This window comes from Panulirus ornatus, chromosome 20, assembly GCF_036320965.1.
Source record: "Panulirus ornatus isolate Po-2019 chromosome 20, ASM3632096v1, whole genome shotgun sequence".
Taxonomy (NCBI): Eukaryota; Metazoa; Arthropoda; class Malacostraca; order Decapoda; family Palinuridae; genus Panulirus; species Panulirus ornatus.
In genome coordinates this window covers 55,066,970-55,077,384 of record NC_092243.1, presented here as the reverse complement: position 1 = coordinate 55,077,384, position 10,415 = coordinate 55,066,970, and the positions used below count along the sequence as shown (strand labels likewise).

The following is a 10,415-nucleotide window of genomic DNA, read 5'->3' as shown; positions in this document are numbered from 1 at the left end:
CATTTACACAGTCCGTTTCACACCAGCGATACCCTACAGACAACGTTATGAACAAAATGCCTTTGATTCAACATCTTACCGGTAATGCACTTCAGACAAAGGTATGACAACCTGTTTTTATCATGAGCAGTTAACATTATCACTTGAAGACGATATTCCTTCGAGCCCAGGCCTTTATTAGGCTTTAGGTCTCATATAGTGCTTGTCTGTCTGACAACCGCAGTCGCTCCAAGTTCATACAAGCAACCAAGGAATGTTAGAAGTGGGGTTAGTCGTTACAAGGTCACGCAATTTATCTATCTATCTCTCAATCTATATCTCTAACTCCCGTTACCCTCGTGAACTCCCTCAAGGGGGTGGCCACGGCAGCCTCCATGATAGGTAAACTCCAGTGCCACTTCTTATCCTTTAGCGCCTCACACTAAACAGGCCTCTGGCATGGGGCAAACCTAGCGCAGTGTTTCTGGAGGATGCTACCGACTACTACTATCTAATGCTCCCGTATAATGTTCCTATCTCCTGCCTCTACCTAATGTTTCTTCCTAATGCTCCAGCCTTACATTCCTCCTCTATCTACTGCTCCAAACAATTTGCTGAAAGGCAAGGCTAACGCGTAGTGCGCACTGCAGGAAAATTTTCATTAACGAAGAATGAGTTGTGTAAGTTAAGCGTTGTTAAGCGATATGTGTGACATCATATGATTAGATTTTCATGTTTTTTGGACAGAATGTCCACATGTGATTGAAGCAGAAAGATACCTGGGTCAGAAGAGTGCAAATTGACAACGACTGAAGAGCTGACCTCCAGGTGAGATGAATAACTTAACTACACATTTATGTAACAAGAATGAAATCATGTGAAACGTACGTATAGTCTAGCTTTTCTCACTTCCGATAGTGGAGACAGGCTTGAGGAAGACGATTTCGGTCAGTACCTGAACTTTGATTAAGCCAGGGACATACACTCGTCCACCTAGAGCTACAGACCAGGTGAGTACGAGTGGAAAACCCGGAGCGACTTGCACTTAAAAAAAAACACACAAAAAAAAAACGCTCTACGCTCTACCGCAGAGAAATCAATATCATCCACCACACACCACAAGCAACACAAGGTGTACCACACATGATAAGTACTTTAACACAGAGCATATCTCATAACGTCTCACTCCAGCCGGTCAGAAATCACAAACAACATCCTTCACAACACTAATTTTATGAGGGTCACCACACACGACAAATACTCTACCTCATAACGCATCTCTAGTTCGTCTACCACACATGGCAAATACCTTTCCCTCACAACACATCATCTCATGACAGTCTACCACACATGGGAAATACCTTTCCCTCACATCTCACGACGATCTACCACACATGGCAAATACCCTACCTCACAACACACACAACCAGTCCCATGACACATTTCCCATCAAGGGCGGCTCACCTTGCCCCAAAGTTCACATGACGAAAGCGGTTACACAGCTACACCCATATGTTTATCTCTTGACCCCGAAAGCAGAGAAATCAGCACTAAGCAAGATCTATTTTCATTGACGATTATCCAACTGTGATTCTTTTTATTTTCTTGCATGAAGAAATGTTCTCTGTATATAAAGGTTTTCGAAATCGTTCTTATCACAAGGCTACAAATTTTCTTTCTCGTCTGCGCGTCCATAACCTCGAGGGCAGAGAAAACAGTTGAACGACGCGTACTCATTATAATCTCAAAACTTTTTGGAAAGGTTCTCAAAACGTGTTTGACCTGCTTACTGGGAAATAAGATGAATGAAAGTGCTGGAATTACACCGCTGGACAGGGTTTAAATTGAGGGAAATTATGGCATAGCAAAAAACTACTTAGGAAAGATACACGTAAATGGTCACTTTTATGTTGTATGAATGGAATAAACTAATCGTTGAAATTGTGAATGCGGCCACCATACAGAAGTTTCAAAGTTCAAAAAGTCGCATGATAGTAGAGAAAATTCTATATATATATAGGGATAGAGGAGAAAGAATGCTTTCCTCGTATTCCCTGCGTGTCGTAGAAGGCGTCTAAAAGGGGAGGGAGCGGGTGGCTGGAAATCCTTCTCTCTCGTTTTTAATTTTCCAAAAAAAGGAACGAGAAGGGGGCCTAGTGAGGATATTCCCTCAAAGGTACAGTCCTCTGTTCTAAACGCTACCTCACTAACGCAGGAAATGCCGAAAAGTATGAATATATATATATATATATATATATATATATATATATATATATATATATATATATATATATATATATATATATATATATATCCTTTAGCATATCTGTGTAACTTGGCTCTCTTAACTCTACTACCATCCTTGTTACCCTAATCTGGACCCTCGCTACTCCTATGTTCACCTTTACTTGGAGTGACCAAACTTGAGAAGCATATTCTAGTTTTGTCCTTAAAAAGGATATGAACAGCCTGCTAAAATATTTCATTTTCCATATTCATCAAAGCTGTTCTGATAATTGCCAGAAGATGGTTTGTTTTCCTTACTGTTCTCGCAATGTGAGGCTCTGGCGATAAGTTAGAGACGGTGATGACTCTTAAGTGTCTCTCACACAAAGATGATAATCATATGTAGGCCTCCTTTTACTTTCTCCCGCATGTGTGTGTGTGTGTGTGTGTGTGTGTGTGTGTGTTCGTTTACGTGGAGGTAATTTCTTTTTGTCTGTAATTGCACGATTCTTTTGAAATATGCTTTTATACTCGTGTGTTACATCCAGTAAGCAGACAACTAAGTATAGAAATATATGTATATAGGGGTAAGATGCAAAAAAAGAAAAAATACAAGTAAGTCAAGGAAGAGGTATGGTCGTCGTGGAAACAGGACTTGATTCAAAGTCCAGGTCTTTTTCTTTCCAGTCTTCGATTCGTGGCATTCACTTGCAGTCATGTGCCGATCACCAGTACATATTTACCTATGAATGTCATAGAACACTTGAACGATGAATACAATTATACTTTGCATCCTAATAATGAAATCTGACCCGTTAAACAACTACAGATAGTCCCTGACTTATGATGGTTCGACTTTACGATGATGCGATATTGATACGAATTCAGCAGGAAACGTACTTCGAATTCTAGGTTCTGATTTTTTTCCTAGATTAGCGATATGCTGTGCAGCGGCAGCGAGCTGTAGTTTCCAGTCAGCCAAGCGATCACGAGGGTATATAACCGTATAATGTGTATTTTCGACTTACGATACGTTCAAATTACGATAGGTTTACTGGAACGTAACCCCATCGTAAGTTGGGGGCCAGCTGTACAGTTTCCTGATATTGGCATACGACTTGTCTGTAGACATTGGCTTTGTATCTTACTATCTGTATTCTATGATCAATACGTTGATGGAGACAGACTATTAGACACAGATTAATTCGCAAATATATAAGGCAAGAGAGAAAACGTGAAGCTGTGCTTTGAATGCAATTCTATTTCCAGCGCAATCGCATCCCTTTCTTACCTCATATGTTTACTATTGACATTTGGTTCCTATATGTAATTGCCGTAGGGCTTTCTACTTCTACTTTCTACTTTTTCTCTCGTTATAATAGTACAACATACGTATGTCAACAGTCGCTATACTTTTCATGCGACTTTAGTATGAACACAAATGCGGAGCCTTAAAATGGCGCTCTTGTACTGAGATGTGGCTATATCACTCGGAAATGTCTTCCTAAATCTAACTCCAAGGTAGCTTAAAAGCGATGGTGTCCTGCTTCACCCCCATCGCAAAATGCAGCTGAGTACTGTCTGCACCATGGCAAGAGACCATCCTAGGCATGAGTTACGTTGTCTCTAACAGAGAAAAAAGAAGGATTTGGCATTTTTTGTAGGTCCTATAAACTCCTCACAGCAGTTTCCACACCTGCTAAATGTAAACGAGTTCATGATGAAGCATTACTACCTTCCTGGGGCTTCTCTCCACATCACAGTCCAGATTTTGAGACTTGTTTTTGTCCCGCATCTCTGGACGTGCATGGGTCCTTCTTACAGAGGGAGCCACCTGCCGCCTCACTGATCATTGCGAAATATATATCGGTTATCTATACACACACACACATATTATCTATACGACTTCGTAAGACTCAACTTGCTTTTCTATTCTCATATCGAGCCAATGTAATATCCACATACATCCCGACTGAGATCATAACTGTATCATCAGTCTGGATGAAATTGTACAAACATATCGTGCAGACACCCGCACTACACTAGACCTCGAAATCCTTGAGGGTGTGAAGAAGAAAAAAAAGAGCCTGTTAATGCAACTTATCTTTTTTTTTCATTTATTTCCAGTGAAATTCTATCGTCAGGCGAGTTTTATTTTCAAGTTGCAGGAATATCCATAAACATAAACTGCTCTTCTCATAAAAGCTGTTTACCTTGGTTCATGATTAAGGGTTTGAAAACTGCTGTAATTTCATCGCACAGTAAGCCCACGGGGAACTGTAAGTAAATCTTTTCCATTAACTTTTCAAACAGTTGCAAAATCACGAATCATTAACAGGCTAGATAGGCTATCACTTGCCACATCTTTACGTTCAATACAATAAAGTATTTAGTGCCACTGTGATTTGATAACACTGACTTTACTACCATCACCATTATTGATAGTGTAGGTTATAATGTCCTTACTTGTGGTGCACCCATTCCCAGGGGCAGGCCATCTGTCTATAGTTCAAAGTTCTGTCACAAACGTAAGGTAAACCTATGTGTACTAGCAAAGACACAGCTATCTTCCATGTCTTGTCCAGTGATTAGTTAAACCTATCGAAACATTATGAGACTCAACGAGTGACAACGTGTGGTTGGTTGGTATAAATGATTAGTTTGGACAATATTTTGTGACCACTATTCGTGATCTGAATACTTGACTGCTGAGCCATATTCTAATATGGAACGACGTATCTTTAAAGGCGTGAATAAACAGACTTTTTTAATACGAGAGAAGATCGTTCATTTCAAATGTAGCTGTCACATCAGACGTAATGTCTTCTTGTATGCGTGAGGGTGATTACAATTGTTGACGACGTAGTATAGATACCACAGTAATCTTTATTTACGACACTATTGAGTAATGAACTGAAAACATGATACTATGATTAACTTTGGATATGTATAAACATTGGATGATATAAGGTCTGTTCATAGACCTGACATAAGCTCAGTCTACTCATGTGTTGGCCACATGAGGACTGAAATACGTAGTAACGTAGCATCACCGAACAGTCGATGGTGAACTGGCCACTTCTTTCTCGGGCACCAGGCCCGCCACCTACCTTTACATAGCATGTGTCAAGGACATGTGTGTAGGTTGGCTCAACCTTTCCGTTTTCACCCAAATCAGGGAAGATAGTTGTCTTTGACTGTACATTGAGGATCTGGGAGTCACCATTTCAATGTTTTCGGCATTCTAATCAATTAAGGCGTGTATATGTGGACTCAGAATTGCCAAACACCCAGAGGTCTTCAGGACGTAATGCACATGATAGCAAGTCAGGCCAGTACCAAGAAATGTTGTACAATGAGAGGGATATTTAACGAGGAGTTAAGTTGCCAGTGAAATGATTCTCTGCAGACAATGATCATTAATATGCTCTCTCCAACCGCAGTGTTTTCTTTCTTCCCAACGGCAAAACAGATATCTCATTTCGCCTCTTACTGGAGTGGTGTAGTCTTGTCATCTTGCCTGGGGCTGATGTTACGTGTCTCGTCTTCATCCTAGGAACAAGAGGTCCTGATACATCCTGGTGGTGGTGGTATGTTTGTAGGAAATTTGAGTTTAACAGGTTTGATGCAATGGGTAAAATCCCCGTGCTGCCCTGACAGTAAATATTTTCCTGGAATGCTCATCCTCTTGAAGCCTCGGATATGAACTAGTTTAAATACCTTAACAAGCAAAATTTACTACTCAATACACCAGTTACAGTAGTTCCAGTAAAGGAAGGAAAGAGTGAAACTGATGTAACTAGAGAATTTTATCGCGAGAGCTCCTCCACAAATGAACCGTGAATAAACTATCTAGCTGAGATGGTAATCCAGTTCTGATCACGGGTTAGGTTCAGCCGGCAAAAGCTGGCAACTGAGACGGACGAGGGAAGGGTGACAAGGGCGAGTGAGCTCCTGTGGTGTGCTGGACCACGCCAGGAGAGGTTACCTGCGGACTTGCTCCAGCGAGTAAGCGTGTGCTTGTGTTTGTGTCTAGTTGTGTAAGTATCCACGTCGCGACCATCTTCATGACTTACTTTCATTTTGTTTAATAATTCTGTGCATTAGGAAGATGTTAATTATATTTTTCCTTTTATATCTAAGATTATGTTAATGAAAGCATGCCAGTCAACTTTCGCGTGACATGTGCAGCTTTTGTCAAAAGTATTATTAAGTCCAGATATTAGAATTTTGAGCTCCTGTAAGGCCATGCTTGGACAACATAATTGTTGGAGTCATGCGTTTGAATTTTGAAGTCCGTCGCATCACGATAATAGATCTGTGGCTGCTGGTGAGCACGATGACGCAATACATCGCAGATGAGAAAGATAAAGTGTCCGGTACTAAAGTAAAGACTGAACTTAAGCCTGAATCCAAAAACCATGTTCAGCAAGGTTGGGTTTTCGAGAACGCTTCACCATCTAGCTGGCTGTTGACTATACAGCCCTTCGAACATGTGAATGAGGCGGGACCTGGTCAAGGTTCTCTCAGCAGCATGCGTGTCTTGACTTACAAAATAGATACATGAAACGCACATAGGATACATATGTCACGGGAAGTATCCGTTGCCTCAGAAAACACCCGTTGCCTCAGAATGCTCCCGTTGCCTCAGAATGCTCCCGTTGCCTCAGAATGCTCCCGTTGCCTCAGAATGCTCCCGTTGCCTCAGAAAGCATCCGTTGCCTCAGAAAGCATCCGTTGCCTCAGAATGCTCCCGTTGCCTCAGGAAAAACCTGTTGCCTCACTGCTCCCGTTGCCTCAGAAAGCATCCGTTGCCTCAGAATGCTCCCGTTGCCTCAGAAAGCATCCGTTGCCTCAGAAAGCACTCGTTGCCTCAGAAAGCACTCGTTGCCTCAGAAAGCACTCGTTGCCTCAGAAAGCATCCGTTGCTTTAGGAAGTACTCTTTACCTGAGAAAGCACACGTTACCTCAGAAAGCACCCGTTGCCTCAGAGAGTACCTATTACCTCAGGAATCCCCCGTTGCCTCACTAGCACTCGTTGGTTGCCTCAGGATGCACCTATTACCTCAGGAAATACCCGTAGGCTCAGGAAGCAGGTGTTACCCTCGTGGTGTTGACTCATTTTCTGACCTGACGGACGGGATAGACGTGTTTTCCCGAGCCAAGAACCCCCTTTCACCCGTCCCCCACAAGGATAGGACCATTTTACTCGTTGGTTGCCAGTGCCTGCATGATGCTTTGGTACTCCGTTGTTTGCCCTTGTCATGCAGCAACCGGTGTTGATAAACGACCTCGGGTGCTTTCTTCATAAAGTACCACCAAACTGGGGAGTTTGCTCGTGAACTACGTGGAAGCGTAGTGCTGCACTTTCGGATGCGAGGAGAGTTGCATGATCTTGCAGTATCGCTAATAGGGCATGAGTATCGCGTAGATACCGGGAAGGCGGATCTTCCGATGCGTCTTGGATGAGGTTCTTGTGTCTTTAGATACCTCGGGAGCAGATTGTGCGCGAGAGCCAAGGTGACGTTCGTATTCACAGGAAGAGGTGCGGTAGACACGTATTTTACTTGGGGTCTTAGACTCACGGTGAGGAGCAACAACAGCTGCTGATCCACGCTCAAGTCTGGGTGAGTTGCGAGCATTATGGTCGAGTTTCGTAGTCCAACACGCATCTCTGCTGCACACCTAGAGTGTGATTACTGTTTATGTGTTACAGGGAGGGAGTTTTACACTCGTGTTGCCCGTCATTGAACTTCGTATATACGTATGTACCATGTCTTTACTCCTCTATGTGTATAAACACACACACACACACACACACACACACACTTACACACACTTACACACACACACACACACACACACTTACACACACACACACTTACACACACTTACACACACACACACACACACACACACACATACTTACACACACACACACACACACTCACACACACACACATCAGCCTAAGTTAGGTACCAATTTAGCCACCAGCCCCAAGGGGAGTATGGACAGTTAAGATTGGCTGTGGACCAACTGCCGCGCTCAGGAGTCAAGCCGATACGGGCCCGACCAGTGGCAGGTACGTTCTGACTCAAGGTCATAATTTTAACCGCTACACCACAGAAGCCTTTGAAGTGTTAGTGTAAGTGTCTGAGGTATAGTCTCCAGTGTCCTGAAGTGCGTCAAAGGGTGTAGTAGACAGTGTACTGAGGTGCAGTCGACAATGTATTGAGGTGTAGCTGACTGTACTGAGGTATGATAATCGACCAACCATCTAGCTGTATAGACCAGGGTACTGAGGTGTAATAAACTCTCAGTCAAGTGTAGCTGACAGCGTGGTAATGTGTAAACAAGGGTGTAAGGTGTTGGGTAGTGGGAAAGAGGAACGGGATGTGAGTCATGACAACGGAGACATCAATACCGCCAAAATAATGATATCAGTTCCTGACTGTGTGTGTCTATTACTTTCTTTCGCCGAAATTCTTCTACCGCTTCAACAGTATAGTGTCGAGAACAAATGTACAATGGCCTCATTAACACATCTCGTCCACCCTACGACTCACTTTAGCCCTTGTTGTTCCGTTCGTTGTCACGTTCAATCTCAAATACTGAAAAGCACTCCGCCTCTTCCAGGTCCTCCTCATTCAAACTTACATTTTAACCGCCCTGTCTCACCACTTTACTGCACTCTGTTGTCTTCCTTTCGTTCACTTTTACTCCTTTAGGCAGTCTATCCAGACTCTGTCACCAGGTTCTAAAGTGTCTCTGTGGAGTTATGTCTAAAGCTGTGCTATCTGCAGATAGCAACTGAATCACTTCCCTACCCTTAATCTCAGCATATCCGAGACTCACACCTTTGCCTTATGGCCGCCCTTGTATTTGCTTCCCTCATCAAACCGTCCATGAGCAGCTTCACATTCCTGGTGACATCACACATCCTTGAAGACTCGGCTTCACCGGGTACAAGTCACGTTCCTCCCGTCCCATTTGCACAGATGATTTTACTCTCTTAGTAAAATCTCTCCACTGCCCTTGATAACTTTTCAGTTACCCCAGTTTATCCGTACCACATTCCATTACGCGTTTTTCTCATCCCTAGCATACGCACCCACCAGATCCACAAATGCTATATACAGGCCACTCTTTTTCCAAGTATGTTTCACACACATTCTTCAAAAGAATCTGTTTTTTCATGCCTTCCCTCAACATCTCCTGAAACGACATTTCTGTCCACTCTCCTACCCTGAGCACGACACCACCCTCATAATCATCCCTCTTATATCTTACTGAGAAGACACACTTTTATCTCTGTAACTCAAACATTTATTTTCATTTCCCTTGCATATGTACCAGGGTTCATTACATGTACTGCACCAGTCCTCAAACACCTCACCACAGATCATACGTACACCAGATAGGCTGACAAACCAATCAACAGCTCATAACTGCTGTCCCATCCACTCCTAACACTACTATTTTGCAAGGCTTTCTCTACCTCCTTTATTTTCGCCATCAAATTCGCCATTATTCTCTCACTCTACATCAACTTCATCTGATATACACCTCATGCACCTCCTTATCATCTAACACAATCATTTCTTTTTCAAAATATATCACCACTGCACAACTTTGTCCACTCTTCACACCGTCGCTTCCATTTTCTTTCTTGCTCTTACGCTATACACCTTCCTCCAGAACATTTTTCTGTTCTCTCTGAAGTTCATCAATACTCTATTCCCATCTCTCATTCGCCCACCGTTTTCAACTTTCGTACAACCTATTGCTGCTTTCTCTTGTACTCCTTCCAATCACTTACACTCTCTCTTCACATAACTTCCATACATTTCTCTTTATTTTTCACTTGCAATTCAACTTTCCCACTCCACCACTCATTACCTTTTATCGTACGTCCACATCCCACCTCGCTTTAACCGCAGACTAAAGCAAAGCTTCCTTTAATGCCCTCTACCTCTTCAGCCTTTCTAGATTCAAGAACTCCAGTGGTCTCTCCTAATGTCTTTGACCAAAGGTCACCACTTTTCCTAGCTCGCTCACCTTCACCACTTACTTAACGCGTGTGTAATTTCACCTTTTCCAATACCCACCACCAACTTTCACAATCGCCTCGACAAAGAAAAGACCAGACATTTCAACCGCCGCCTTTCTCAGCGCGTTCACGTTCAGGAGCCTCTCCCTTGTGCACATG

The 10,415-nt window shown here is 42.9% G+C and overlaps 1 protein-coding gene across 4 annotated transcripts in view; it reads left to right on the top strand.

The window, feature by feature from the left end:
* Nucleotides 1-5,949: 5,949 nt before the first annotated feature.
* The window catches only part of LOC139756014 (salivary peroxidase/catechol oxidase-like), a 44,568-nt gene continuing 40,102 nt past the window's right edge, over nucleotides 5,950-10,415 (top strand). Inside the window, exon 1 of one of the 4 annotated variants that reach the window (XM_071674950.1) lies at nucleotides 5,950-6,245. The gene's annotated coding sequence lies outside the window, so the exon portion shown is untranslated. The remainder of the gene's footprint in view (nucleotides 6,246-10,415) is intronic. The other 3 variants (XM_071674952.1, XM_071674951.1, XM_071674953.1) reach the window with 3 other exon arrangements.